This window comes from Streptopelia decaocto (assembly GCF_964273445.1).
Source record: "Streptopelia decaocto genome assembly, chromosome: 6".
In the NCBI taxonomy this organism is placed as follows: Eukaryota; Metazoa; Chordata; class Aves; order Columbiformes; family Columbidae; genus Streptopelia; species Streptopelia decaocto.
In genome coordinates, this window is record NC_138660.1 from 64,497,295 (window position 1) to 64,525,210 (window position 27,916).

Genomic DNA, 27,916 nt, shown 5'->3' on the forward strand with positions numbered 1-27,916 from the left:
AAGAAAGGTTATTTTGACTATTTCCTATCTGAATCAGAAAAAAAAAGCTTCAGAAAAAAGGTGTAGCAAAACTAATCCCTCCCCCCCCACCCCCCCGCCCCGATTTTCTTATCACTCAACACTAATTCACTCTATTATTTGTGTCAAAATTGTCTCAAAAATTTTTCTCTTGATCTTATTATTGGGTTGCTCAAATTATACTGGAGACACATATTCATACATACACAGAATTTCATGTCTTTGTTACTATTATTGTTGCCTACTTGTTATTCCAAAGTCTATGACCTCCAAATACAGCAGTTCAGCCCTTCCAGAAACCTTGATACAAGTTTGAGGATGGAGAAACACTTGGTTTGGTTTGGCATAGGTAGGTAGAGTATAAAGAATCCACTTCCCAACGGAGGCAGAAAGGGAACATAGATGAATTATTCAACTTTTCAAAGGCAACGAACTTCTAAACTATCTGAAGTTGAAACAAAAAACAGATCACCAAATCACAGAATGCTAGGGATTGGAAAGGACCTCAAAAGATCTAGACCTACATACATGTTCAAATTACAAGCTAATTGTAAGAAAATGCTTGGATTCAATAAATCTAACAATTCTATCACTTCTAACCAAACATTTTCCTTTTTTTTTTTAATATGCTTTAAATAAAGTGTAACTGTTCTATCTCCTTGTTCCAACCTCAAAATCACTCTACATCTTCTGCCTGGCACTTTCCCATTGTTAACAAGAGGTTTCATTTATCCGCTTTCGTCCAAAAAGGCTGGAGAGCTTAACAAACATTAATTAAACCTCACAACACTCCTATGAGGTAGGTAGGTATTGTTATCTCTGCTTTACAGATGAGAAAACTTGAATTAGAAATTGTGATTTACACAGTTTTCAAACAGTAGTTTTCCAATAAAGCCAAGAGCAGAAGAAAGGAGCAGTGACTTCTGTGTCCTACTTCCAGCCACCTCAACGCACATTCTATTTTAAACCAGCAGGAATTTACTTGCCATTTTGCCACATGTGAAAAAATACCCTGAACAAGTGTTCATTTTTCATTAGCATGAACCCCTGTAAGAAAATACAGACAAATACATATTTTACCCAGATTGTACTTTCATTTTTTAAACTGAAAACGAGACAAAATTTTCTATCCTCTATTAATATCTATTTTTCATCTGGTTAGCTGATGAATTCTATCTTCAAAAGGAACATCCACACTTCTTGAAAGCATATGAATTGTTCCTCAAACAACTGAATTCCTGATTTCCTCTTTATGTTCCTTAACATCTTCTATTTTGTTTCCTGTTCTCTCTCCGTTTCTAGTTATCTCCTGTTGTACTTACCTTAGACCTACATCATCCTTTTCTCTTCTTTGAACTTTTTCACAGAATCACAGAATCGACTGGGTTGGAAAAGACCTCAGAGATCATCAAGTCCAACCCTTGGTCCAACTCCCGTCCATTGACTAGATCATGGCACTAAGTGCCATGGCCAATCTCAGGTTAAAAACCTCCAGGGCCGGTGAGTCCAGCACCTCCCTGGGCAGCCATTCCAATGCCTGACCACTCTCTCTGCACAGAATTGCTTTCTAATCTCCAGCCTCAATTTCCCCTGGCAGAGTTGAAGCCCATGCCCCCTTGTCCTATTGCTGACTGCCTGGGAGAAGAGCCCAATCCCCACCTGGCTAGAACTGCCCTTCAGGTAGTTCTAGAGAGTGCTGAGCTCACCTCTGAGCCTCCTCTTCTCCAGACTAAACAAGCGCAGCTCCCTCAGCCTCTCCCCATAGGGCTTGTGTTCAAGTCCCTTCACCAGTCTTGTTGCTCTTTTGTTCTTTTTCTCTCTTTTCCAGCCCCTCCTCATTAATACTTTAAGTCTACTCACACTCTCCTATGCTTACTCTGCACATGCTCCTCTAAGCCCAAGTGTTTTGATGTTTGGTGTTCTAATCTGCCCACAGGTTGAAACCCTGAACACATTCACATGAACCCAGGGAAATCTGTACCGCTATGATCCAGACCTCCCATACAGGTAAAACTACGTCAACGATGCTTTCGAGTCCTCTCAGAAGCATGAAAGTCCACCCTCTTCTTTGAAATTGCTGAACTTGTGTGTGTATAACTTACTGAAAGAGATGCAATCCTCAAAAGCAGCCAAATAGTTTGGGGTATTTTGACAAATCTAACAAATCTGTAGTCTACAAAAGTGCCAGTCTCTGACTCTGCTGTTTTACAAATTAAGCTGGCATCGTTAGTAACTGTTCTGGGTGGACATGCACAACATTAAAGAAACCACCATTAAAATACAAGTAAACAAAATAATTTTTTTTACCAAAACACTTACATTTTCGCTGAAAATGTTATTTTCTATGACTCTGTTTCTCATATTTTGGAATTATCATGACAAGTTAAATTAGGCCTTTTTTTAAAAACCATTCAAGTGAGCAGATCTTGTTTGCGCTGTCTGCTCTAATGAATTAAGCCTCACATTTGCCAGTGAGCAGTAAAAACAGGTAGCTTTGGTTTTATATATTCTCTGCAAGTGGCAAATCACAGGCTGTGAGAACGGCTCTCATCTTATGGAAGCTGCAGCAAATATTCGCTCACTGCTTTCTCTTTCAGCTCTCAAAATTACAGCTGGATTCTTCAAGCGTTACGTGTGGTTTCTTGCGTTTCAGAGCTTCTGAACTACTTGGATGGCAAAAAGCAAGAGTTCTGCCCACAGACACTTTTCTCGCTCCCGCTGATTTCACTTGGCAGCCAAAAAAGTAGGGAATGAAAATAAGATGCTGCACATTTCACCATATACACTGGCCACTATGCACAGCATCACTGCAGCACACAAACCCCGTCTGCTCCTTTTCCATCCTTCCAAAAGGCGAAATTTTAGAAGAAACTACTAAATAAAACATCTTATATGCTGAAGAATACAAAAAAGCCAAAGAAAGAAAAACTATGGTTATCCAGCAGCTTTCAGCTGTTCGATTACATCATGCTATTTAAATTGATGACTTTTACACCATTTCACAATACTGTCTAATGGGAAGAAATAGATGTGCTATTGGCTACTGGTTATTACTTGTTTCCATTTTGAGAAGACTCTTGCTGAAGCTCTCTCCATTTCTGCATGCTAAACAAAGGTCAAAATTACTTTATTTAATCACTGCAGGCAAAAAATGCATTTTTTTTCCTTTCTAATATCCCCTAAGGTTACCCACTCCATTGCATTCAGCTATTGATAAAAGAAATATCCGAAATCCCTTGAAAATTCAGTACAGATCAATAAGTTTCATTATGAGAGGCCACTCACAGCACATTAGTCTCACTCTCCACTATTGTCATTTACTTCTTGCTTGATTCCAATGTTTTGGCTTTTTTTCCTTTAATTTCAGTGATTTTTTTTATCTCCAAAGCCACAAATTACATGAGCCTTCCTACCACTAACGAGCAACCATTCCAATGCTGAAAAACAGGTTGGGACCCACAGAAGTGTAGTGTCAATGAGACTCTTACTCTTTTCTCCTTAGATGTATCAAGCCAGTCTTCATTGAAAACTGTCACGGAGGCACCCCAAGGTTAGTTTAAGGGACAACAGGGTCCAAAACAACTTGTATTATACCGGTGAGAAACAGCGTTATAGCACTCAAAAAGTGACTTAAATACAGGTTCGGATATCAGTTGAGGAAAGTTATTAAGGGGCAGCAACTAATAATTCAGGAGGTCCACAGAGTGCATGCACATGGCTTCACCAAAAACAATACCGGAGCCGCCCCTGAGTCCGGGAAGAGTCCACACTTGCCTGAACACGGTGTGGGATTATTTTAAAGGGACACACACACTTGTAATGAGTACGGGAAGTGTACACTTGCGATTCCGCGAGGGTAAATTTATAATACACTCGCAACCCTGTGAGGAGAAATACACGTGCAAATATGCACAGAAAGTTACATGTGCTTATGTGGGAGCATGGGAGGAAAATTTATACACGTGCTCATATTGAGCACAAAAAGTACACGTGCAAATGTGCACGGAAAGTCGATACACTCGCAATCCTGCGAGGGTAAATTTTACACGTGCTTGTATTAAGCACGGAAAGTACGCGTGCAAAAGTGCACAGAAAGTTAGACATGCTTATGTGGAAGTACAGGAGGAAAATACACCCGCGATTATGCGAGGATTAATTTTACACGTGCTCATATTGAGCACGGAAAGTACGCGTGCACATGTGCATGGGAAGTAGATACACTCGCAATCCTGCGAGGGTTAATCTTCCTCAGACCCGTGGCGGCGAGGCCAGTGGAGTCTCCATCCCGGGGGGTCTCAGCGGCAGCATCTCGCTCATGCTCCGAGAGACCCGCGACAAGGGGCGGAGTCTCAACGAGAGTCCCATTTTTATAGGCTGATCAGCTCTGACTGTGGGCATTCCAGAAGCTTCTCTGCACCCCCACACTGACTGTGGGTGCCCCTGAAGCCTCCAAACGTCCCCCACACTGGCCCCGGGCGCCCAGCGGCTCCCTGGCGCCTTGGCACTCCGTTCTCCTAACGGCCCTGGCCAGGGGGCTCTGGGGCCAAACAAAAGCAGCTGTCAGCCTCAGGCAGCAGAGAGAGAGGGAGATGGGTCTACTCCTTCCATATCGAAGGAAGGGAGGGGGAGAGAGGGGGGTTTGCATCCTGGCACAGTCACTTGTCCCAAATAGCTTCTTATGTTGAGACAACAGAAAATAAAATTCATTCTCAAACCCTCTAACAATTAGTTTTTAACTCTATTATATTTATATATATATATATATAAAAAATTGTTTTGCCTCCATAATAAATGCTTCGCTCTGCAAGGACTAGAATAAATTAGCCTCTCTGTGGCATATGAAAATTCAGAGAGAGACTTACTTGGTTCTGCTCTTCTAAAGCCCAGCGCTGGGCAACATCAGACCAAATTGTGAGCAGAAGCTTCTCAGGCATCAGAGGAACACGGGGAACATCAGACGCCGAAACGTGTGTAGGTGTATTAGAAGTCCTACCATCCATCTGTCAGAAATCTTCGATGTTCCTGCACATCACCCACTGGCAGAGCTGCCTGCCAAGCAAAAATATTATGAAATGTTCATTATAGACTCGAATCTCCCCCCCTTTCTTGAGGAGGAAATGGAAAAACCTGTCTCTCCACATGCACAGACTCACATTCGTTACCAAGAAACAGCGAAAGACTTTCAAATTCGCCCAGAAAGAAAATCTACCAAGAGACCAGGACTGTAAATTTAGATATATTATAGCAAACTTTACTTACCAGAGGATATGGTGACTTTTAGTTCACATATATCTCATTTTTTAAGGTACGTTAAAGACCGAGTTTACAATTAACTGAACAGACAGCGTACAAAAGGCTTTTAGAACTACACCATATGGTCGAGGGAAAGGAACAATCTGGACTATCCACATTTCAATCTGCAGGCTTGTCCACCTCTATAACACATTGTATTGCTGTAATAAAATATTAAGATAGAAATGTAAAAGTGAAAATAATCTATCTTTTGCACTACCAGGGAACAAGGCATCCTACAGCCTAGTGCTTTTAATAAATATTTTAAGTTTTATGACTTTTGGCATGCTGAATCAGATATAGTCAATAAAATTCCCAATTCATTTAAAACAGTATTTCCAGAAGGATATGGGTGGGTATTCATCTTACGCTTCGGGGAAATAAAAAATACCAGTATACATGGGGTATACTGGCAGCAGTTTATGTAACAGATGACACATTCTTGGAAATCAAATAAAAGCAGAAAGAAAATACCCATTGTTGCTTAGTGAAGGACTAATCACATGGTCACAGCTGGAACCAGTGTAAATCATTCATTAATAAAATTCTGTTGCAGTAGTCACTTTTTTCTGCTTTTCAAATGCCAATAGGAAAAAAAATCTCTTTCAATTCTTTGCAGAAAAGATGCATTTGTAAGTATTCCATAGTAATTATTAAACTTACTAAATCTTTTCAAAAAAAGATTCCTACAATGAAGGCATTGTTGGCGCTAACAAAAAATGTACATACTTCTGCGCTTTATAATCCCAGAACATATTCCAAGAAGGTACTTGCTACATTGGGATGTACTGGCCTGACTTCTGATCCCACAGAATCCAAACATTGAGAAAAATTATCTCAAGTCTTTTGTCAAGTACATTTTATAATGTAAAGGAATATAAATGACAGTCTTGTGAGTCGCATCCCTCAATGTAAACTAGAAAGTTGCACTAGATTAAATACAGACACTAAAGATCATGTAATAAGTATTCTATAACTACATACTGTTGGATAACCACAACAACTATTGCAAGTTTTGTGTTTCATTGCCTCCAATAGCAGGAAAAGTCCCTCACACAAATCTGAATGACTTTGCAAATAGTGAGTTATTAAATTACCAAAATCAGCTCATCCTCTGCAATTATTTTGAAAGCAAGATCGTGCTGTATCAATGCTGATACATTGTTCTACTCACTGTACTACAGGATAAGATGCCTGGTTTTCTTATCATTTCAGAGAAACTACTGAGAACAGTAAATATAAACTATAACATTTGGTGCTTTACACTGCAACAATATCAAGTAAATGGGATAGGTCGAGTGTAGAGTTCAACACGTGCTTACGTTTTTGCACGATCAAAGGCTTGATTGCTCCGTTATTCAGTTTACTGTAGTTATTACTACCTCACAGTGACATCCTCAGTAAAGAGAGACACTTTCTATGAAACCGGTTAACGTGGAGAAAAAAACCCCCGGTTTTCCAGCAATTAACTTCAAGTGGTACGAAATGACAGTTCAAAGCACCGTCGCTGTTAATAGCGTTACTTACGTACAGGAGGAAATAATTATCTAAAAGAACGAGAATATAGAAATATACTATAACAATTTTGTCTAGTTCAGAAACACAAAAAAAGACCCTCGAATTTCCTGCTAACTTCTATTTTAGCAATTATCTGTGTACTCTTTGTCAGAACAGATAAAATCTGAAGGCAGGCATGTAAATTGAGGATGTAAGTGCTGAAGAAAAACCTGTAACTAAAGAAAAGCCCCAGCAGAAAGGATCAGTTCTCACAAATGTACGGTTCATGATGTTTTTACGTACGATAGCGTCTCCTGCTCTGCCTCTTTTACAAATAATAAAAATACTACTTTTTTGGTAACAGAAAAAATGCAATAAAGCAGATCCCGACTGGGATATACAGGTAGGTTTAACTCGCACTGTTTGGCGACGTGCTTCCATTTCAATAAAATTACTTTTATTTTTTTAAACAAAAGCCGTGGAGGAGCATAAACGACTGGCTGACGACTTTAAAAGAACTTTTGTAGAAGAATTAGAGAATATAATTCTCCTTCTGATCAAAGGAGGCTCTGCCATTAGGCCCAGGAAGAGCAGCCAGGCACCTCGTTCTTCCCGGCCTGCCAGACATCCTGCTTTTCAGAACTCTGTCCAAAGGGCTTGGAAACATAATGAAAACAGGCCTAGGAGGGCTCCTCCATATGCTTCCCACAAAATATTTGATTTTCTTCCTCATTTGTCTGCTTCTATGTGAAACGTGAAGGAAAAAACGTTACATTTCGTGAGGAGAAAGGCACATGAAATCCAACTCAGGCACAGGCCCCTGTCACAGTTGTCATGTCCACAAGCTATATTCTCCTTGAAGCTACACCACGTACACCTGATAGATATTATAATTTTTATTTTTAATCTGCTGCTAACACCTTACAAAGTACATTGCTTCTTCTGACACCGGTCTCATCCAAAGAACCACAGCCAAATTATTTTAATGGTTTCCAGGCCTAATTGCCATTACCTGGGACTTCCCCAGCACCCATGCAAGGCCATTGTTTCGGATACCTGAGAAGCAACGGCTTTGGTTCCAGCCATCCCTCCAAAAAACAACACCCCCCCACCAGAAACGGGTCCTCCTGCACCCTTCTGATGGGTGTCCAGTGATAGTCAGGAAATGCAAACATTATTTTTTTTTAAAAGTGCTGAAAATATGCATCTGTTAATGATTTTTTCCTCACTGGAGACACTATATAAAGTTCTACGTAGACTAGTTATTTTAAACAAACTGTGATGGTTAAAAAAAAAAAAAAAGTAGTATTTAGTTTAGCTAGGAGACAAACATGACATATATAAACTAATGTTAATGCTACAAAAGCTACAATTTACCTTGACTAATCCCTCTCAATGAAAACAATAGGACAGCATTAAAAATGACAAATTTAAGACCAGGGAGGACATTTTGGGGAGACACACAGGGAAAGCTGCTGCTGTCCCACCTAGAGAGCTGCAATTTATTTTGATCAGCTCTATTTAAATCAGTATAACAACTTCATCACGTAGACAAGCATGGGGATTATTAATTTCAGTGGGTATTACCTGAGCGTGCACAAGAAACACAAGTTCAGGCGTTTAAACTTCAGCGCTGATTCACACTTAGAAGAAATCCAAAGTGCCTCTATGGAAAGGTAACAAGCAAGTTAATTTAGTTTAGAATATTGAAATATAGAAGTCCTCACCGCAGTTAGATAAATTAAGATAGTTTTTCATAGAAAAGGCTAAAATTTTTCCAAGACACATTATTCCTCTGTAGCAGAAAAGAAACCACTATGTCTCCTGGATGAGAGAAAAAGGAAAATAAAACTGCACCAAGAAGGAATTTCTTACTGAAGTGAGGAGTTGATCAACGTTTTTTAAAGTAACAGAATAAAAAGGGGCTGGGTTTAACCTAAAAGCTATTTTACAACCTAAGTTTGATTAAGCTGCTATTATATTTTGTAATTGTCTATTAAAGTGTGTCCTGCATCAGGCAGCAAATGATTTTTAAGGAAATGTTTTGTTTTCTTCAGCAAGACAAATCTTTAACACCAACTGCAAGTACCAAAGCGTCTTTCACTCAAATGCTTTCAGAGAGTTTTTTCTCCTCCCATTCCACTCAAAATACACAAATTTGGATGCCTACAACTTATACATAAACCTGAATTACAGTATATAATCCATTCATTAAAGCCAAGCACTAAAACAGTCTGAAAATAAATGTTTAAGCAAAAGCAACTACTCCCTCGACCAGGCCCAGTAATGGTCAAAACCCCAGAGGTTGGGACTGGGTGGTGTCTGAAATTTAAGTCCTAATTTTTGCATTTTTGGGGTGACACGTTGCTGTCCTCTCCACCACCCCACCTGCAGCTCTGGCATTTTACCACGAGGTTTCTTTGAAAAACCAAAACCAAGTGACAAACCCACGCGCCGGGTATGGGAGGGCACGCTCAAAACGCTCACAGCGTCACTTTTCATCTTCTAAGACAGAAATTCATGTGATCTTTGAACAACTATTTATTTCACACCAAACCAGATATCTCCCTAAAGCCTACCAATACAGCCTGCAGGCATATTTCTTAAATAAAAGTACCGAGTCCTTGTATACTTCAAATTTGCATAGCAAAGGGATGAATCAGCTATCACAGAAGTAGTAACACTGTGCAGCAAATGCTCACCTCTCGCAAAAGAAATGAAATATAAATAAAATCGCTGTTTATCAGGTTTGGGTGGGACTCTACACCAAGTGCATTTCTTCACAGTTCACAACTGTGATATATTTTCTCACAGAACTACAAGCACAGTCGCTGTTCACGTTATTCAATGTATCAGCTGCTTGTGCAATTTATATGTTGCATATATAGACCACAGCATCACTTTACTTGCAGATTCTCCCCCCCCCCGCCCCGCTTAAAAGTTAATGAAATCGCACAATATCAATTTAACCAAATTAAATAACATTAGTAATATTTTTGTCGCAGTATTTCAGATAATCTCCTGTACTATCCTTCCTATAAACAGATTAATTTTTGCCTATAGAAATGCTACAGTTTTAACAAAACGAGCAAATGACGGGACTTCCAGCAGCACCTACATTAAATGATACACCAATATAACTTTGTCAAGAAATGTAACGTGTTGCATTTGACAGAATTAAATTAAATCAGCCTGTTGCTCTGGCTCTGCTCAAGCGTTCAGATAATAATTATTTCTATTTGAAAACAGGGAAAACCCCCACAAATTCTGCACATTGTTTAGAGCACAGGAATAACATTTTACCTTAAGAAACAGACACAGGTAAGTAGCAGAGGAGGGTCTGGCAGCAAAGTTCCTGCCCACATGCTCCTGTGAGAAATAGTTAAGGTGAAATTAACACTTTTTGCACTAGTGGACCACAAGTAAAGCTTTTAAAAAACTGCTAAAGGAGGAGATCTACTGAAAAAATGTGATGGAGACAATCGAGACGTGATTTAGTATCTCCTACAAACTAAAAAAATTCTTATCCGCTACACAGCAGAACTTTGGCACAAGTGAAATATCATAATTATTATCTTGATTACAGTCACATAAAATCAGGTGTAACACACGGCAAATTTCCACATGCAAAACATGATGCAGCTTTATGTTTCCTACCTACACGAAACCACCCGCACTGTCCCATGCAAGAAACCCAACGGCGCGATGTAATCTGCTAAACGGTGCCATGACAACTAATGTAATTATACCCAAATAGTATTAGCTATATTTGTATCAGGGATAGTCTTACCACAGTCTTTAAAGACCTGTTCCGCTGCTCAGGAATTAACCGTATCTCCTCGGCCCCGTAAGAGTATAATTAGTCATTTTGACATTTTGCATTCCACGGTGACTCACAAACTCCTCCCACTCTTATAATTCAGTGAAAATAGCTTGGATTTAAATTATATGGTACAGGTAATATATACTCAACATGATCTCATTTTTTCCTAATATCTTCTTTTAATTCACTGAACACAACTAAAGGAATTGTGAAATGTTAACTCCCACATGGAAATTTGGGGTGGGTTTTTATTGGTCACACACAAATCAAACCTGGTAACTCCAGGAGCTTCCACAATAAGATTTCACATTAACATCTTCTACTTCAAAAATAAATCAAGTTTTACTCACTTCCCCCAAATTCAGCCACTCCAAGGTCACCCTCCAGCTCACCAGATCCCCACAAAGCAGCTCTGCACAGACCCATTTTTCACCCTATTTGTTCCCGGTTTTGCTCTGTTTACAGGCACATGCAACGAAACACCAAGAAATCCGCAAGAACAAAACGCTTAAGCTACCAGGAGTCTACATGCATACACTCTAAAGCATATCTGGTGTGAAACAACCAAAAATGCATCTATGACATGTAAGCTTGCAATTAATATTTATATTTATTTGAACTGCAAATTAAATTATTATCTAAGTCACACAGTTCTTGCGACTGCGGTTTTAGGAAACACAGCACTGCTGCACCGGAATGCCGGAGAAAGTCAATTCTAGTCAAATATTTTCTTCTAGACCGAAGTGCAAAACGCGTGATGTGAATGAGTATGAACTAATTAGCGAAGCAGGTACCCACAAGCTGTGGGGAACTTCTCACCCCGCGGGCTACCTAACAGCAGATACTTCATGACTTTTAATGACCATCATGAAGATATTTTCAGAGATGTTCTCACTGTTTATTATGAATACTGAAGTGGAAGTTCGCACTTAAAATACCTCGAAGGATGACCCTTACTTTTGTGTTTAAATCACTGGAGGTGCGATTACGGCACGCAAATCCCTTTAGATTAAACGCCCTCATTGAGCCATCTTATAGGTACATTAAAAATTGAATGGGTATAAACAACTCCAGCAGCTTGGAGCTTAAGTTGGTATCGCTGCGATCTTTGCAATTCATAAACATCAACACCCGGGCTCGTTTGCATGGGAATACGAGCAATTAATTATTATCTTGTGCTCAAGGGCACGTATGGTGTGCTCTACAGGTATCGCCACTGCTTTTTGCCTAATGTATTGCCTCTTGAAGTCTTTCGGTCTAACAACTTGCTGATCTACTCCAAAGCATTTCTAGCATCACGGAAGTGGTTTATATTCCAAGAGAACGCACTGCAACTGCTCCAAGGTATTACTAGGAAAGAAGCAGGAGCTACAAAACTCTACGTGACTGGCAAATAGTCATTTTATATCTTTCACTGAGAGACAAATTAACTTGTTACTTAGGACAGAGATAATTTTTTAATAAAAATATTGATGCTATATAAAACAAATGTGAAAATTTTTTAATTGAAACTATTTGATTTTGTAACATTAGCAGAATTTCTACCTTAATTTTGGTTTTGAATTGGTCATTAACTTACAGGTGTACCGGCTATGTCTTTTTGCATTTGCGCCATTAACAAAGCAGATCTGTTGGGCAAGGGTGGGGGAATGTTGGAAGACACAGAAATTCCTGGTATTTTCCCTAAAAACAAAAAACTTGGTACTAAAGTGCATAGAATACATTACAGTTAAAAACATAGTAGCAAATATTTCTATTGGCTCTTTGAAGACAAAGATTTTTTCTTTGATGTATAACAAAATACATTAAATTAAGTGCTACATCCAGACTAATTCTGCTAAAAGTGAAACCTACATGGAAAAGGGAAAAATACACAATAATTTACTAATCTCTCTAAATGATGTTCCCCAGGAATGGATCCTATGGCTGAAGTATAATACACATCAATCACATCTCCTTGTGCCAACTTGTCCCATTATGCTATTTTTCTATACCTAAAAAATCCCTAGATGCCAGAAGTCAATTTAAATTGAACTTCATAGTGATGGAACAACCTCACCTGGGCTGTGAGTCTGAGCCAACAATAACTTCAGGCTCCTTCATCCCTGACCATTGAACACCAAGAGGTTCCAAAACCTCCAGAAAAATGACAACTAAAACCTGCAGAAAACACATTGTCACTGCTACAGCCAGCAAGAGACCCTACTAGAAAAAAGAGTTACAAATACCCTGCTATTGAGAGACCACAGAGTGAATTTTAAAGGAGGTCAGGCATAATTACTCAAACTAAAAGAGACTTGAGGTCAACTACCCATCTATGATAAAGAGTTTAGTGACCACCAAAAGTCAACCAACCTTGAAAAGGAAAGTAAAAATTGCCCCTATATACCCAGCTGGGGTGAGAAAAGTATCCACCAACTAAACCAGCTCTGCACACTCGCCTTAAAATTCATCTCGGTCTTTGACATCAAGTTTTGGGTGCATTGGCATCAACTCTGGCAAAATCTGGGTCCTGACTTTGGTTCACAAAAGGTTTATGTTGCATCTTTTCATTAAATTTAGTCATCCCAGAAAGACATTAAGAATCCTGTTTGCGACCCTGTTAAAATGATCAGTCTGTGCAACACTTCTTACCATTTTACTTCACAGCAGAATTTGGCCCACTAAGCCTCACTCAGTATTTTCCATCCAGAATTGTAACCATGACTTTCATTTCTTCATGTAAGCGACTGGTATGATTGGTAAGGAGTAGTTTCAATATTACAAATAATGAGGCAGCACAAATTCTACAAAATGAAAACTTCCTGAGCAAAACTAACAGCCTCTTCAAACACTGTTCATAATGTTTTGTTATTAACTATTTCCTCGCTAAATGACTTCTTTTTTTTCTTTAAATTTAAATTCAGAGATACACAAAGCTGCTGAATAAAACAGCAATTCAGAGACTGAGGACATTTTACACACGTTTTATGGCTAATGAATTTTGAAAGTTGAAAGAAAACATTGCAAAGAAGTTCGTTAAAAACAGTAGTGAGATTCTGTAAATAGATTCAATCTTCAAAAGGAAATCACTCCCTGCATGCCGCTTTAAAGCCAGCCTTTCAAGTTAAGACTAAACCAAACCTTTATTTAGCGAAATGACACTAAATAAGAAACATTACTAAAAGATGCAAGTGTAAAAAACACTATTAATCATCCCCAAAATACCCTTTTTTTAGTACGAGAAGCTGTACAGGTTCCAAAAGCGCTGCATGCGGGAGTAGGTTGGGGCTCCATTTGTTTAAGTTGTTCCTCCATGACTTCACTGTATGTTCGTCTAGAAGATAAATACGACAGCTCCATTGCCGGGATGGGGAAATATTCGTGAATGACAACACCATGAGGCAGATGAGTGGCTCCCGTGTGACTTATTGTCGGTCACATCTACAAAGTTACGCACAAGACCCCACCAAAACACCGTTTCTCAGTGTGTGCCGCAATAAGGCTTTTGCGTGCCGTTATCTTTGATGCCTTAACGCAATTTTTGCAGTTGTTCCATGACATAACATGAAACCTAAAAACAAAATACCCTCTTAATTAATACCCTCTTAATCATTGCTATGCTACTTACACACATAGATATTTAGAATCATTACAGAATCCCAGAATGTCAGGGATTGGAAGGGACCTGGAAAGCTCATCCAGTGCAATCCCCCGCCGGAGCAGGAACACCCAGATGAGGTTACACAGGAAGGTGTCCAGGCGGGTTGGAATGTCTGCACAGAAGGAGACTCCACAACCCCCCTGGGCAGCCTGGGCCAGGCTCTGTCACCCTCACTGGGAAGAAGTTTCTTCTCATATTTAAGTGGAACCTCTTGTGTTCCAGTTTGAACCCATTACCCCTTGTCCTATCATTGGTTGTCACTGAGAAGAGCCTGGCTCCATCCTCCTGACACTCACCCTTTACATATTTGTGAACATTTATAAGGTCACCCCTCAGTGTCCTCTTGTCCAGCTCCAGAGCCCCAGCTCCCTCAGCCTTTCCTCACACAGGAGATGCTCCACTCCCTGCAGCATCTTGGTGGCTGCGCTGGACTCTCTCCAGCAGTTCCCTGTCCTGCTGGAACTGAGGGGCCACAACTGGACACAATATTCCAGGTGTGGTCTCCCCAGGGCAGAGCAGAGGGGCAGGAGAACCTCTCTGACCTACTGACCACCCCCTTCTAACCCACCCCAGGTACCATTGGCTTCCTGGCCACAAGGGCTGGCTCATGGTCACCCTGCTGTCCACCAGGACCACCAGGTCCCTTTCCCCTACACTGCTCTCTAATATGTAATTTCCCAACCTATACTGGAACCTGGGGTTGTTCCTGCCCAGATTCAAGACTCTACACTTGCCCTTGTTATATTTCATTAAATTTTTCCCCGCCCAGCTCTCCAGCCTGTCCAGGTCTCTGGATGGCAGCACAGCTTCCAGTGTCAGCCACTCCTCTCAAACCTTTAGGAAACCCAACCTTTAGGATTTTCCCCCATTCCTAAAACATCTAGAGCTTCAGATGTCTCCCAAGCTATCAAAGACACAATAATGTAGGCTCTTGTAAAGAACCCAAAATCAAAGTCTCGACTGAAAGCAAAGCAGAGTTGAACATAAATCCATAAAAGTAGCGTTTATCATTAAAACTTGCTGGCAGCCGACACTGCAGGTCCTTTCAAACACCACGAGAAAGCTCTAAGTGTAGCGAGTACCTGAGCTCGCTTCATCTACTCAGGAGAGATAAAACACCAAAGTCAGGAGGAAGCTTTAGCAACCAAGATAAACATTTCCCAAGAACGCACAGTATGTAATTACGTTGCTGCCGTATGAAGATGCGGTGTCGCCGCATTCTGGTACCCACAAAACCTCCACATAGGTATGTTTAGCCTATCTTTAAAACAACACACCTTCCCTTTTGATTTGCTGAAACGCGAATATGAAAAAGTTAAAAGCAGAAATCCTCACAAAGAAATGATAATAGCTAGCTGCTTTGATACCTATGGCAACACGACTGCAAACAAGCAATTCAAAGAAACGACTAATTCAGTTTAAAGTTATGAAGTTATGAGCTCTTTTCTTTTTTCCTTGTGGTCTTTAACTCATCTGCAAGGCTCTTTCATCCAATTTTGTTAAGAAGTGTAAGTAGCCATTCTGAATTGACTATTACAAGTTGAGGATGAGTGACACTTGATTGAAAAAGTAAAAGGATGTCAATCTCCTTTGTTTTCATTTTCAAAGGAGGAACACGACAACACTCTTCTCCCTCCATGCTCTTCTATTCAAAGAGAAAATTAAAGATTGTGGTTTAAACCTGTGGTCTTGGACTCTGCTCCCTCTCCACAGTGACTAAATACATAGAAATATTTAGTCTGGTAGTTTAGGTAAAATTCTTCAGCATTCTGGACAATGCAAGATGAACATAAAATCTTATTTTACTAAAATTAGATCCTATTCCTGCACGCAGGATGTCTGCAGGATTTGGTCCAAGTCACCTGTAGTCTATATTCTTCCAATGCATTAGAAGTTACCAAAATACGACGTGGCTCTTCCTTCCTGCAGCAAGCCAAGAAATTCAAGGATGCAGGCATTCACCAACCTTTTATTCTTTCTCTTCTTCAAATTTATGTTTGGATCCCAGCATTTCATCTTGTGCCATAAAATGTTTATGGTTTCAACTTGTCTGGAGAACCCAGCAGCCTTCAGAGATCAAAGGGCCATTCTTACTGTCAAACCTGTGAGCTTCACAGTGATAACTTGATTTTCATTACAGTTTCACAAAATCTATAGAAATACATAACTCTTTGAGCTGCCAATAGCCTTACAGAATAAAAACATGCAACGCCGACCGCTAAGTTTTTGCTGACCACAGAACACACAACTAGGTTTTGTCAAATGCTTTTAGAACTGTACAGTCACTTAAGCATTTTTAAGACTATAATTAAATCGCCAAAAAAATTATGACACAAAATGCAGCTTTTCTGCATAAACATTTTAAAAGAAACCCTTTATCTTCCTTCAATACAGAAGATAAAAGCATATTTTAAGTCATTACTTCCTCTTTAGGTGCAGGGAGGGGTTTTAGTTCCCATCCTAAGCTGAGATGAACCAGTCGGCCTCGCAAGCTCAGTCAATTCTTCAAAGCTATCACACTGCAAATCCAGGTTTATTTCAAGAATGTTAAGCCCCAGGTGAGCCAGGATCAAGAATTCTGCACAGGCTGTATATGTCCACCCTCAAGAACAACACTACTTCATTTTTTTGCTCTCACCACTTAAATAAATGATACCAATGGGTTGTTCAGTGATTTGAGTAAGTACATGGTACCTGGAAAGCTACCTCGTAAATCCTTTGACCTCATTAAAATCTGGCTATTTGTTGTAAGAGCGGCACTGTTGTCAGCTGTGGGCTTTCCTTTTCAGCTACTTTTTATGAACAAAAGAAGGACAGAACAACTCTTCCTGATCTCAGCGAGAATATTGCTTCCTATAGATCTGTACCCCTATCTGTCACAGGGTCTATAAGCCAGTAAAAGCTAAATATCCCTCAAGTGAAGGGAAGTACATACATATAGTCCATGTTAGTAACATTTTGAGTCCATCCCAAGTGAGATTTTTAAACTGTTTCTAACTGTGCCCCTATACATTAAGACATACTCAGAATTGCCCTGCTATGTGAATACATTATTCATGAACATAAAAATAACACACAACAAAAACAACCCCACAAAGCGCAAAAATCAGACAGAAAATAGGTATTTTAATATTAACTTCTGTACAAGTTGTCCTGTCTATACCAGGCGTGCTGCTCAGATGAACTTCAGCAGACTCGCAGGATTTACCCACTATCATGATGCTGTTGTTTCCTACCAAACATCTGAGTAAATACCCCAGTTTGTCTCATTAAAAAAAAAAAGATACTGTTACAAAGTATGCCGAAACAGTGAGTTAATGAGATTACAGCCTGGAAATCACCTAAAAATAATTATTAACTGTTTACCAGAATCCTGTGAAATTTCCAGTTGCTAATATTCAAATTCAAGTTGTCAGGAAAAAAAAAAAAAAAAAAAAAAGGCAGAAAAAGAACACACCAGCCTATGTATAAATATATATGAGCACCTACAGAGCACTAATTCATGTTCTACACTTGCTTTTGCTTCTGCATGGGAAAAGCCCATGCTACACCTCTCTGAAAAAAATACACAGCAACCTCCCCCCACACCTCAGCCACTTCCAGCCCCAAGTGCAGCGTGACATTTGGTAACACGCGCTTTCGATCCGCGCTTTGCAACCCTGTGGTAAAGCCCCTTCCACAGATGATGCGAGTCACAGGTACGTGGATGGAAGAGTCTGAAAGGGGGTTCTACTTTCAGCCTCTGAGGTACCTTCACAGCAGCAACCACACGCTTCAGAACTGTCTGTACTTGCTGCTGCTGCCATTTGAACACAGGATATCGTTTTTGCTTTGTGCTAAGACATATTCCTCAGATTTTCAAGTGTTACATTTTCATAATTCAGAGAAGAAAATCAGCTTCTAGCAATAGCACCCTAAAAGAATAATCCCAGAAACAATGTCAGGGATTGGAAGGGACCTCAAAAGCTCATCCAGTCCGGAGCAGGAACACCCAGATGAGGTTACACAGGAAGGTGTCCAGGCGGGTTGGAATGTCTGCACAGAAGGAGACTCCACAACCTCCCTGGGCAGCCTGGGCCAGGCTCTGCCACCCTCACTGGGAAAAAGTTCCTCCTCAAATTTCAGTAGAACCCCCTGTGTTCCAGTTTGCACCCATTGCCCCTTGTCCTATCATTAGTTGTCACCGAGAAGAGCCTGGCTCCATCCTCCTGACACTCACCCTTTATATATAGATAACCATGAAGGAGTCACCCCTCAGCCGCCTCTTCTCCAGCTCCAGAGCCCCAGCTCCCTCAGCCTTTCCTCACACGGGAGATGCTCCACTCCCTGCAGCATCTTGGTGGCTGCGCTGGACTCTCTCCAGCAGTTCCCTGTCCTGCTGGAACTGAGGGGCCACAACTGGACACAAGATTCCAGGTGTGGCCTCACCAGGGCAGAGACCACAGAGATGTGGTCTCATCAGGGGCAGGAGAACCTCTCTACTAACCACCCCTTTTCTAATACCATTGGCCTTCCTGGCCACAAGGGCCCAGTGCTGGCTCATGGTCACCCTGCTGTCCCCAGGACCCCCAGGTCCCTTTCCCCTACGCTGCTCAGTGCAAGACTTTGAAATTTTTCCTGGTTTTAAATTAAGTTCTATCATTTGTAAGCTCTCCAGTAATCTAAAAAAATTCTTACTTCATCAGCTAGGCTCCCATTAGGCTTTTACTTGTGAAAAGTGGCCTTGTTCAAGATTAAATGCACTTAATTTAAACCACGGTTACATGCCCTTTGTGAAAAGGACAAATGACCACACAAGAAAAACGCACAAAGTCCGAAGGAATTGCCTTCATATAATAAAAATGCACTGGGCACAGTGTACAGACACATATCACAGCCATCCAGTGCCATCCCACCGCTTTTCCAGAGGGGATGGGGACAAGCTGGAACACCCAGAAGGTACAGAGGGAAGGACTCAACCCTGTGCCTCAAACTGCATAGGAGAGGGCAGTGAAGAAAAGTCCACAGGAGAGGACAGTCCCTGAAGGCACTTGGACCTGCAGAGCCAAGAACACAACTGTCACCTTCATAAGTCTACAACCTGCAGCCAAATCTGAGATGGACCCTGGAGCACAAGGGTGATGGGAGCGGCTGAGGGAGCTGGGGGGTTCAGCCTGGAGAACAAGAGGCTGAGGGGAGACCTTATCACTGTCTACAGCTACCTGAAAGGAGCTTGGAGCATGGAGGGTGTTGGTCTCTTGTCCCAAGTAGCAAGTGACAGGACAAGAGGAAACGGCCTCAAGTTGTGCCAGGAAGGTTTAGATTAGATATTAGGAAAAACTTCTTCATGGAAGGAGTTGTCAGGCATTGGAACAGGTTGCCCAGGGCAGTGGTGGAGTCACCATCCCTGGAGAGGTTTAAAAGGCATTTAGACAAGGTCCTTAGGGACATGGTTTAGAGCTAGAGTTAGGTTATGGTTGGACTTAATGATCCTGAGGGTCTCTTCCAACCAAAATGATTCGGTGATTTTAAATTTATTTACACTTAAACACCACCATCTGCATATCAAAGCCTATGTATGGACATCACGAACATTTATGGAGCCACTTAACTGCAGAGTGAAGCTTAAAATGAATCACAGAGGTTGTGCTCACCTACCCAGTAAATGCTGATGCAAATAAATGCAAAACTGGTCACTTGTGAGGGTGGCACCAGTGGGCTCCATCCAACCTCCACTCACCCCCAGTGAACATCCTGCCCTTGGACTTGCTATTGCTTTGTGTGTTCTAGTAAGTACTTCAGTGCACATCCCTCTCCTATGTTCTACACCATATGAAATTATTTCAGAAAAAATACGTAAGTAACTTGGAGACACATTTTCAAAAGGAGAAGCTGAAAACCTCGTCAAGTTAAAAATGAGGCTTGGGTACCTAAACGTCTAAATAATTTCCAAAAACAGCAATTCAGAAAAACTTGAAAAATCTTATCCTGTATAATGTCAATCACGGTTCTATCTTCACAAGATACACGATGGATGAACTGTACTCTGCATTGGTGAGGCCACACCTGGAGTATTGTGGTCAGTTCTGGGCCCCTCAGCTCAGGAAAGAGATTGAAGTGCTGGAGCGGGTCTAGAGAAGAGCAACAAGACTGGTGAAGGGACTTGAACACAAGCCCTATGGGGAGAGGCTGAGGGAGCTGCGCTTGTTTAGTCTGGAGAAGAGGAGCCTTAGAGGTGAGCTCAGCGCTCTCTAGAACTACCTGAAGGGCAGTTCTAGCCAGGTGGGGATTGGGCTCTTCTCCCAGGCAGTCAGCAATAGGACAAGGGGGCATGGGCTTCAACTCTGCCTGGGGAAATTGAGGCTGGAGATTAGACAGAAATTCTTTGCAGAGAGAGTGGTCAGGCATTGGAATGGCTGCCCAGGGAGGTGCTGGACTCACCGGCCCTGGAGGTTTTTAACCTGAGATTGGCCATGGCACTTAGTGCCATGATCTAGTCAATGGATGGGAGTTGGACCAAGGGTTGGACTTGATGATCTCTGAGGTCTTTTCCAACCCAGTCGATTCTGTGATCTGTGATCTCTTCCTATTTCACTGTAATGCCAACACATCTGTCACTCATGTAGCGCCATATGAAGCTGGTCTACTTGAATTATAAGTACAGCACAATTTTTAACAGACACATCTCATTCGTGTCCTTAACATTTCCCACCTCTGTTGCAACCATGTGAATCCAGGTTTTGATTAAAAAGGAGACAAAAGAGAAGTCAGTAAGCATGTTCTAATCTTGCCTTAAAGGAAAAATTCCTTTGATTCCCAAAAACCTGTAACCTTATCAGCCTTACCATACACTGGAAGCACAATGTGAACTGTAGCTCCATTTCAGGGCAAACACAGCACAAATCATTAGTAGAAATCTACTAACACCAAGAATTCTGTACCCGTTGAGCTGGGCACAGAAGGCAATCAAGTCTCCTTTTCTTTATGGGGCCAGTTAGTGCCACCATACAACCAGATCCACAACTTGATCCATTAATGATCTTCTGAAAGGGACCACCTTCACAACCAACCAGGAGTATCATCCCACAAAGTGCAGGATGAAGCCAGACTAAAGATTTTGCTCTGGAATCGATGATATTCTGCACAGGCACAGTGACCCGCAACGAGACAACACAATGCAAGAGCAGGGACCAGGACCCCCACTCTACATTGAATTACTGGCCATGAGCCACTTACCTCCTGCCTCCTGTGTTTTCTGCCTGTCAAATAGGGAACTACACACTTGCCCTTTTTTATCTAAGTAACACACCATATTTATCAGAAGTATTATTACCTGCATCCAAAACTGGGAGCAGTAAATACCAGGCTGTGCTGCTTTAGTTGTCTTCAACAAAGCAGTTTATGAATCTTGTTTACGGACCTCAGTGGTGAGCAGTACTTTTTCCCATCCGTTCTATCTGTTTCAGATGATAAAGTGCAGTTTTCCCAGTTGTATTGTAATAGCTTTCTTAAATCTGAATAGAGGGAGAAAATAAAAAAAGTATATGAGCTCATTTGGTCTAACTTTCCAACTGTTTTAGGTTAAGATGCTTCATCAAAATCCTACTCAATACAACATCACCCAAATATTTATCCCAAATACTTTCTTTATCTAATAATGTCTGCAAAAGACGACTGCACTTGAGCTAAAGGCAGACGACAGGACAGTCTACAATCACCTATGCCTATTGACCACCAAGAGTAGGTAGGTTCATACACTTCATACAGAAATACAGACTGGTTGGGCTTGGAAGGGACCTCTGGAGATCATCCATTCCAACCCACCTACTAAAGCAGGTTCACCAGAGCAGATCGCACAGGAAGGTGTCCAGGTGGGTTTGAATGTCTCCAGAGAAGGAGACTCCACAACCTCTCTGGGCAGCCTGGGCCAGGGCTCTGGCACCTCAAAGAAAGACGTTTCTCCTCATATTCAGATGGAAACTCCTGTGCATCAGTCTGTGCCCGTTGCTCTTCATCCTGTCATTGGGCACCACTGAAAAGAGTCTGGTCCCATACTTGACCAAATCCTACAGTGGATGAGCCAAGTGGACCTTGCCTCCCCTCCTCAAAGACTCTGTCAACCTCACCTGCCACTAGATGTCCTCTCTACAGGAGATGGCCACCATTATCATCCTAAGCACATCAGGAAAACACCCCACCAGAATTCAAGACAATACACTAACAGCAGTCTTGCAGTGCTGTGTAAGTTGATGCCAACATCTTACGTGTTTGTCTACTTCATGGTCTCTCTTGTATTTGCAAAGACTGCACTAGCCCTTTTGCCATGGCATCATAGTCACCACAGCTCATCACATCTCCAGGTCCTCACCTTAGGCACAGAATCGGTGGATGGACGAGGTTGGTGGGGACCTCCAGAGACTGACTAGTCCAAGCCATCTGCTCAAACCAGGGTCAACCACAGCAGGTTCCCCAGGACCACGTCAAGTTCTGAGTATCTCCACAGATGGAGACTCCACAGCCTCTCTGGGCAACTTATTCCAACGTTTGACCGCTCACAGTGAAAAACTTCATCCTGTGTTTAAGTGGAATTTCCTGTATTTCAGTTTGTGCCCCTCATCCTACTCATCTCAAGGCCAAACCGTCTCAGCCTCTCCTCACATCACACCCGTATTATCAACATGGGGTTTCCCAACCGAAGTTTTCTGTACCAGCTACAGCTTTACTGTATTTTGATGACTGAACTACATGACTAACTGTGGATCTATTTCTCCAGTAACCTTTGCATCATCTGAAAAATAAAGCAGCAAAACTTACATCACTGACAAAACTGCTGATTAAGAGTAATTGGGCCATGAATGCATGGGAGACCCACCCAATGTAGGTCTTCCTCATCCCATTAAAAGTTACACTTTAAGCAACAGGACACTTTAAATCTCTTCTGTGTCTCAGCTACACGTAATCCACATTTTTATATCAAAATATTGTGTTGCAATGATTTCATGGTTTAAAATAAATTAGTTTAATATAGCAATATAGGCCAGACACTCAATCCTATTAAAAAAAATACATCCGCTTTGTCTCACAAATTATATTTTCTTTTAGCTTTTAAGCCTTCACTGACAGAAGCCCAAGTTCACCTTTATTTTGTCCTGGCCTAAATCCACTGCAACATCCTTTTTGCCCTTTAAAATACAGGAACTTTTGGGAAGTCTTCCAGTACTTTGCAAGAAACACATTTACCAGATATGCAACAATTAACATGAGTGATTCTAGAAGCTCCTGAGACAGTTCGAGTTCCTGTGATGCCATGTCCAGATCTGTTTCTATAATTTTCCTAGTTAATAGTTAATTTCCAGAATCACTCCTTTACCATCTTTAGCAAAGTAGGTGTGAACTTTCTACTCCAAACAAAAAATGATACGGGAAAGGAGAAAACACTATAATAAAGTGTGCAAAAAGCAAAAATACATTAAAAAGGTTAAAAAATACATTAAACCGGTACAAGTTTATGCTTAATGTTGTCTACAAGAAAAAGCTGACTCTTTGTAAGACACAGAAAATGACCATTTCACCCTGTAAACTGTCACCTCGGAGCCACCGGACCAGCTGCGTTAGATACAGAGATCACAAAATTGTGATGTTTATGTACCTAAAAGTCCATCTTTGCCCAATTTTCAATTGCAAGTTAGATGACACGTTTCTACTCATTACACATTTTGACTTGTTTCTCAAAATGACAAGGTTTAATGACTTTTTTACTTCAGTCTTCATAAAGAACTTAAGATTCTCAACAGCATTGAGTTTCTCAGAGAGTTTCCAATCCAGGATTTTGAAGAGATGGGGTAGAAATGGGATAAGAGGATATTTGTCAAAACATGAACTCAAACTGGCAAAATCTGAGGTCTTTTACTATGGAATATTATCAGAACTAGTTGAAATGGCTCCGGAATCACCTGCAGTTATCTTTGAAAGCTAAAGGAGTTGCAAAAGCTTCCAAAACCATGAAGTGCCAGCAAAAACAATATTTATTCCAAAAAAAAAAAAGAAGAGAACAGAGAAAATTACAGGCAAGTAATCCTTACTTCCATACCAACAGTTTACCAACACAAGCAACTAAATATATTCACACACATCTAGAGGACTGGCCAGTCAACATTTGTCAGGGGAACAAAAAGAAACAGTCACATCTAACTAATCTTAATTTTACTTTTTAACAAGAAATGCGTCTTGACCTCAGTGAGGGTTTTTCACACAACATTTTAAAAAATAAAAAACAAAAGAAGAAATATGATCTAGGTTATGCCACCAAGACATGAGGACACCAAGGGATGCAAAACTGCACTGTGGGAGTAAGTACCAGTAGTTTGCCATGGGAATTGCTCTGGAAGGTGTTGCAAGCAAACACTAGAATTTTAATATATCTTCAGCTGAAGTGCCCCTTGTGATTGAGAGCTTGTACTCTAAGAAAGAAGTGATAAACTACAAAGTATATTCTTTTACTGATCTTTTTTTCATGTATATGATCCAAACAGAATCACAGAATCGACTGGGTTGGAAAAGACCTCAGAGATCATCAAGTCCAACCCTTGGTCCAACTCCAGTCCATTGACTAGATCATGGCACTAAGTGCCATGGCCAATCTCAGTTTAAAAACCTCCAGGGCCGGTGAGTCCAGCACCTCCCTGGGCAGCCATTCCAATGCCTGACCACTCTCTCTGTAAAGAATTTCTGTCTAATCTCCAGCCTCAATTTCCCCTGGCAGAGTTGAAGCCCATGGCCCCTTGTCCTATTGCTGATGCCTGGGAGAAGAGACCAATCCCCACCTGGCTACAACTGCCCTTCAGGTAGTTCTAGAGAGTGATGAGGTAAACAGGTTTCATCCTACCTGAAAACAAGAGAAGACCAATTCTCAGGATGCTTCCAGATCAAATTCTTACAAGTTTAAGTAGGCATCTACACTGAAATAATGGAAATGAAATGAAGGAAAACAGATTAAAAGATAATTCAACATCAGTGAAGCAGCACAGAGGTCCTGGAACCACAGAGGCACAAGGTGACCCCTCCTCACAGATCTCCTGTTCATCTTCACCAGATTCTAGTTTTACCATGTTGAACCTCAATGTGGAATAAGAAAATTCAGAAGTAATGTTGAGTAAAGTCTGTGTAACAGTTTTAATTCCGTACACAGGCTGTTCTGCAGGGACATTGCTCAGCCCAGTGGTTTTAAACACAAACGTTTTAAAAAGTTATCAGACAGGAGTCAAATAGTACTTTAATACTTTAATAGCTCTGTATACACTGTGGTTCTTCAGTCAGCCAATTAGCAGAACCATTAAACCTCCAAACTTCTAGCATTTCTACAACATGCAAAAATTATTTATATATATCTATAATGATTTGAGGAAGTACAACTAAATAGAGCACTACTGCAAACTTCTGGTTATATTTTTGCTAGTTTTTAAGTGTCAAAGCATTTAAATTATTAACTTTTCATTTGAAGATGACTGATTAGAATGTGTTCCATTTGGGGAATGGGAGTTCAATGTCCTAGCGTCAATTAAACAAAAACGCACCCCTAGCTTAAGATTAAAAACTAAAATGCAGCCAAGTTTCTTCCCAGAATCAGTCAAATCACAAAGCATCCCACCCAACAGGATAAGGCCGCCACAAAACCCTAAGACTTTCTAAAAGATATTATTTTGTATATGTGGTTTAGCGCCGAAGCTGAACCAGAAATGACACCCGAGCTTAGGATAGTAAGCCTTTTTGCCAATGAATTTCTTGTAAAGTCAACAATTATAATTTATTCTGATCCTTTGTGTCACCATATTAGTAGTTATTTTTCAGCAATCCCAGAGCAGCAACAAATAATGCCATAGAAGAGGGCTGATATAATTACAGGCTGAAAAAGACAGGCCAGCACCCTTACACTCCAAACTACCCTCTGTGGCTCCTTCATACCCCATATGTTGCTAATAAAACTGTTTGAATCATACCTATGAGACAGTTTTACTGATATTGTATCAGGTCCCCAGGTTCTTTGTATGAGATACGATGTCACCAGCACTATAACTATGCAAATTTTGCGATCCAGGATCCCACCGGACACAATATTACATACGGAATTCGCAGTGTGAAACTGTGCATTAACAATAATTCTAGTGTTATATAAATGAAACCACTCTGTTTATTGAAAAGCTCGCCACACTACGATGAAATCAAATCTAAAAAGCAATAAAGAGCGACTGACGTGCTCGTAGTAAAGATGGCAACGTTGGTATTTTTCCCCAAACAATGTAAATTTTGCTTTGTGTTTGTTTGATGATTCTTCACAGAAACTTTTAGCACCAAATGCAACTCCCTCCTCCCACAATCTCAATTAATGACTTAAAATAGGAACCTTCTAAGCCCAATTTTTAGAGACAACCATGTGATTTTCAGCAAGAGTCTGAACTGTATTCACATGCAAGTGTGAGTCTCAGTTTCTACTGCTAATAGAAAAATAAATGATAAATAATAAAAGACTTAAGAACTGCAGCAGTGAAAAACCAAAAGTGTGGGAATATCATCACACGGAAACACCTTCAGAATTATCATCTTCTGGTCAGAAAACACCTGAAATATCTGTATGACCTCAGGCAAACGAGGCTTCTTCACAGCTCATGTCACATATATTAAGCTCTATTATCTCCTGCGTGTGATCAGTGCTTTACATACATACCTGCAAAAAGGTATATCTTAAAGGGCTTAAAAATCAGTGTTGCAAGAAGAGACAGACAGAAATCTGACAGTACAAGGAACTCGATGCACATTCCTCTTCTACGTTTGCAGCAATTTTCTTCCCTCTGCTATGAATTTGTTGCTTGGCTGCAGGTGGGGAATACTGGAGCTCCAAAAGCAAAGTCTGGTTTTAAAAGAAACCTGCAAAAAAGGTAACGGAGTCGCATGATAAAGTAAGCCTGGTAAAAAGCCAGACTTAGGAGATAAAAGTGTGCTATTTCACCACAGTGCCGTGAGAATTAATAAACCAGATAATTTTGTAAAGCAAACTGTATAGTAAATTTGTGTAATAAATTGTCTAATATGTACAGGGGAAATAAAAGCAGCTCAGTATTCCCTGGAAATACCTTTAATGCCTTCAGCTACAGGCAGAAAACATAAATGACATACACACCACAACCAGCTAAAAAGCCTCACACTGAGAAGCACCAACTTTAACTATAATAACTGATGTATAATAACTGATGCAAGGTTGTACTTGATAGAAGAAAAACAGAGTTGTAACCAGGCACTTGGGAAGCAAGACTATGAACTGCCTATTTTGTACAAGTATAACTTGTGTGCTGCCACTACTTAACTTTTCCTGAAGTTTTCCTTAACACCACCCTGTGCACAACACAAAAAGCGTAGAAGTTTTATTCTCTATTTGAAAATAAATAGCAGCTTAGGGGACATCTTACCAGGCAGAAAGTTCACACTCCATCCCATGAACACTCCACCCTCTGGTATTGCTCTACGTGTTGTCATCACAAAATTCAGACAAAGTTCTATATCTGTTTTCAAAGTCTGAGAAAATAACCCTCTCCTCCCCAAATACAGCCCAAAGCTGTTATGAAGCAACTTATTTTTAGAAAAAGCACCGATGCAGATACTTAATTTAATTA

General features: G+C 40.7%; 1 protein-coding gene across 29 annotated transcripts in view; it reads right to left on the reverse strand.

Annotated features, from left to right (window-relative positions):
* Positions 1–27,916, reverse strand: part of GTDC1 (glycosyltransferase like domain containing 1) — a 187,612-nt gene that overhangs the window by 138,639 nt on the left and 21,057 nt on the right. For 15 of the 29 annotated variants that reach the window (XR_014184294.1, XR_014184295.1, XR_014184296.1 and 12 more), the window contains 4 exons: positions 21,586–21,766; positions 10,111–10,176; positions 8,395–8,473; positions 4,881–5,067 (listed from right to left, as the gene is read on the reverse strand). The exons of 2 other annotated variants lie outside the window; for them this stretch is intronic. The gene's annotated coding sequence lies outside the window, so the exon portion shown is untranslated. Of the gene's footprint in view, positions 1–4,880; positions 5,068–8,394; positions 8,474–10,110; positions 10,177–21,585; positions 21,767–25,137; positions 25,211–26,973; positions 27,174–27,916 lie in introns of all 29 variants that reach the window. 12 more of the 29 variants (XM_082055198.1, XM_082055209.1, XM_082055217.1 and 9 more) reach the window with 11 other exon arrangements.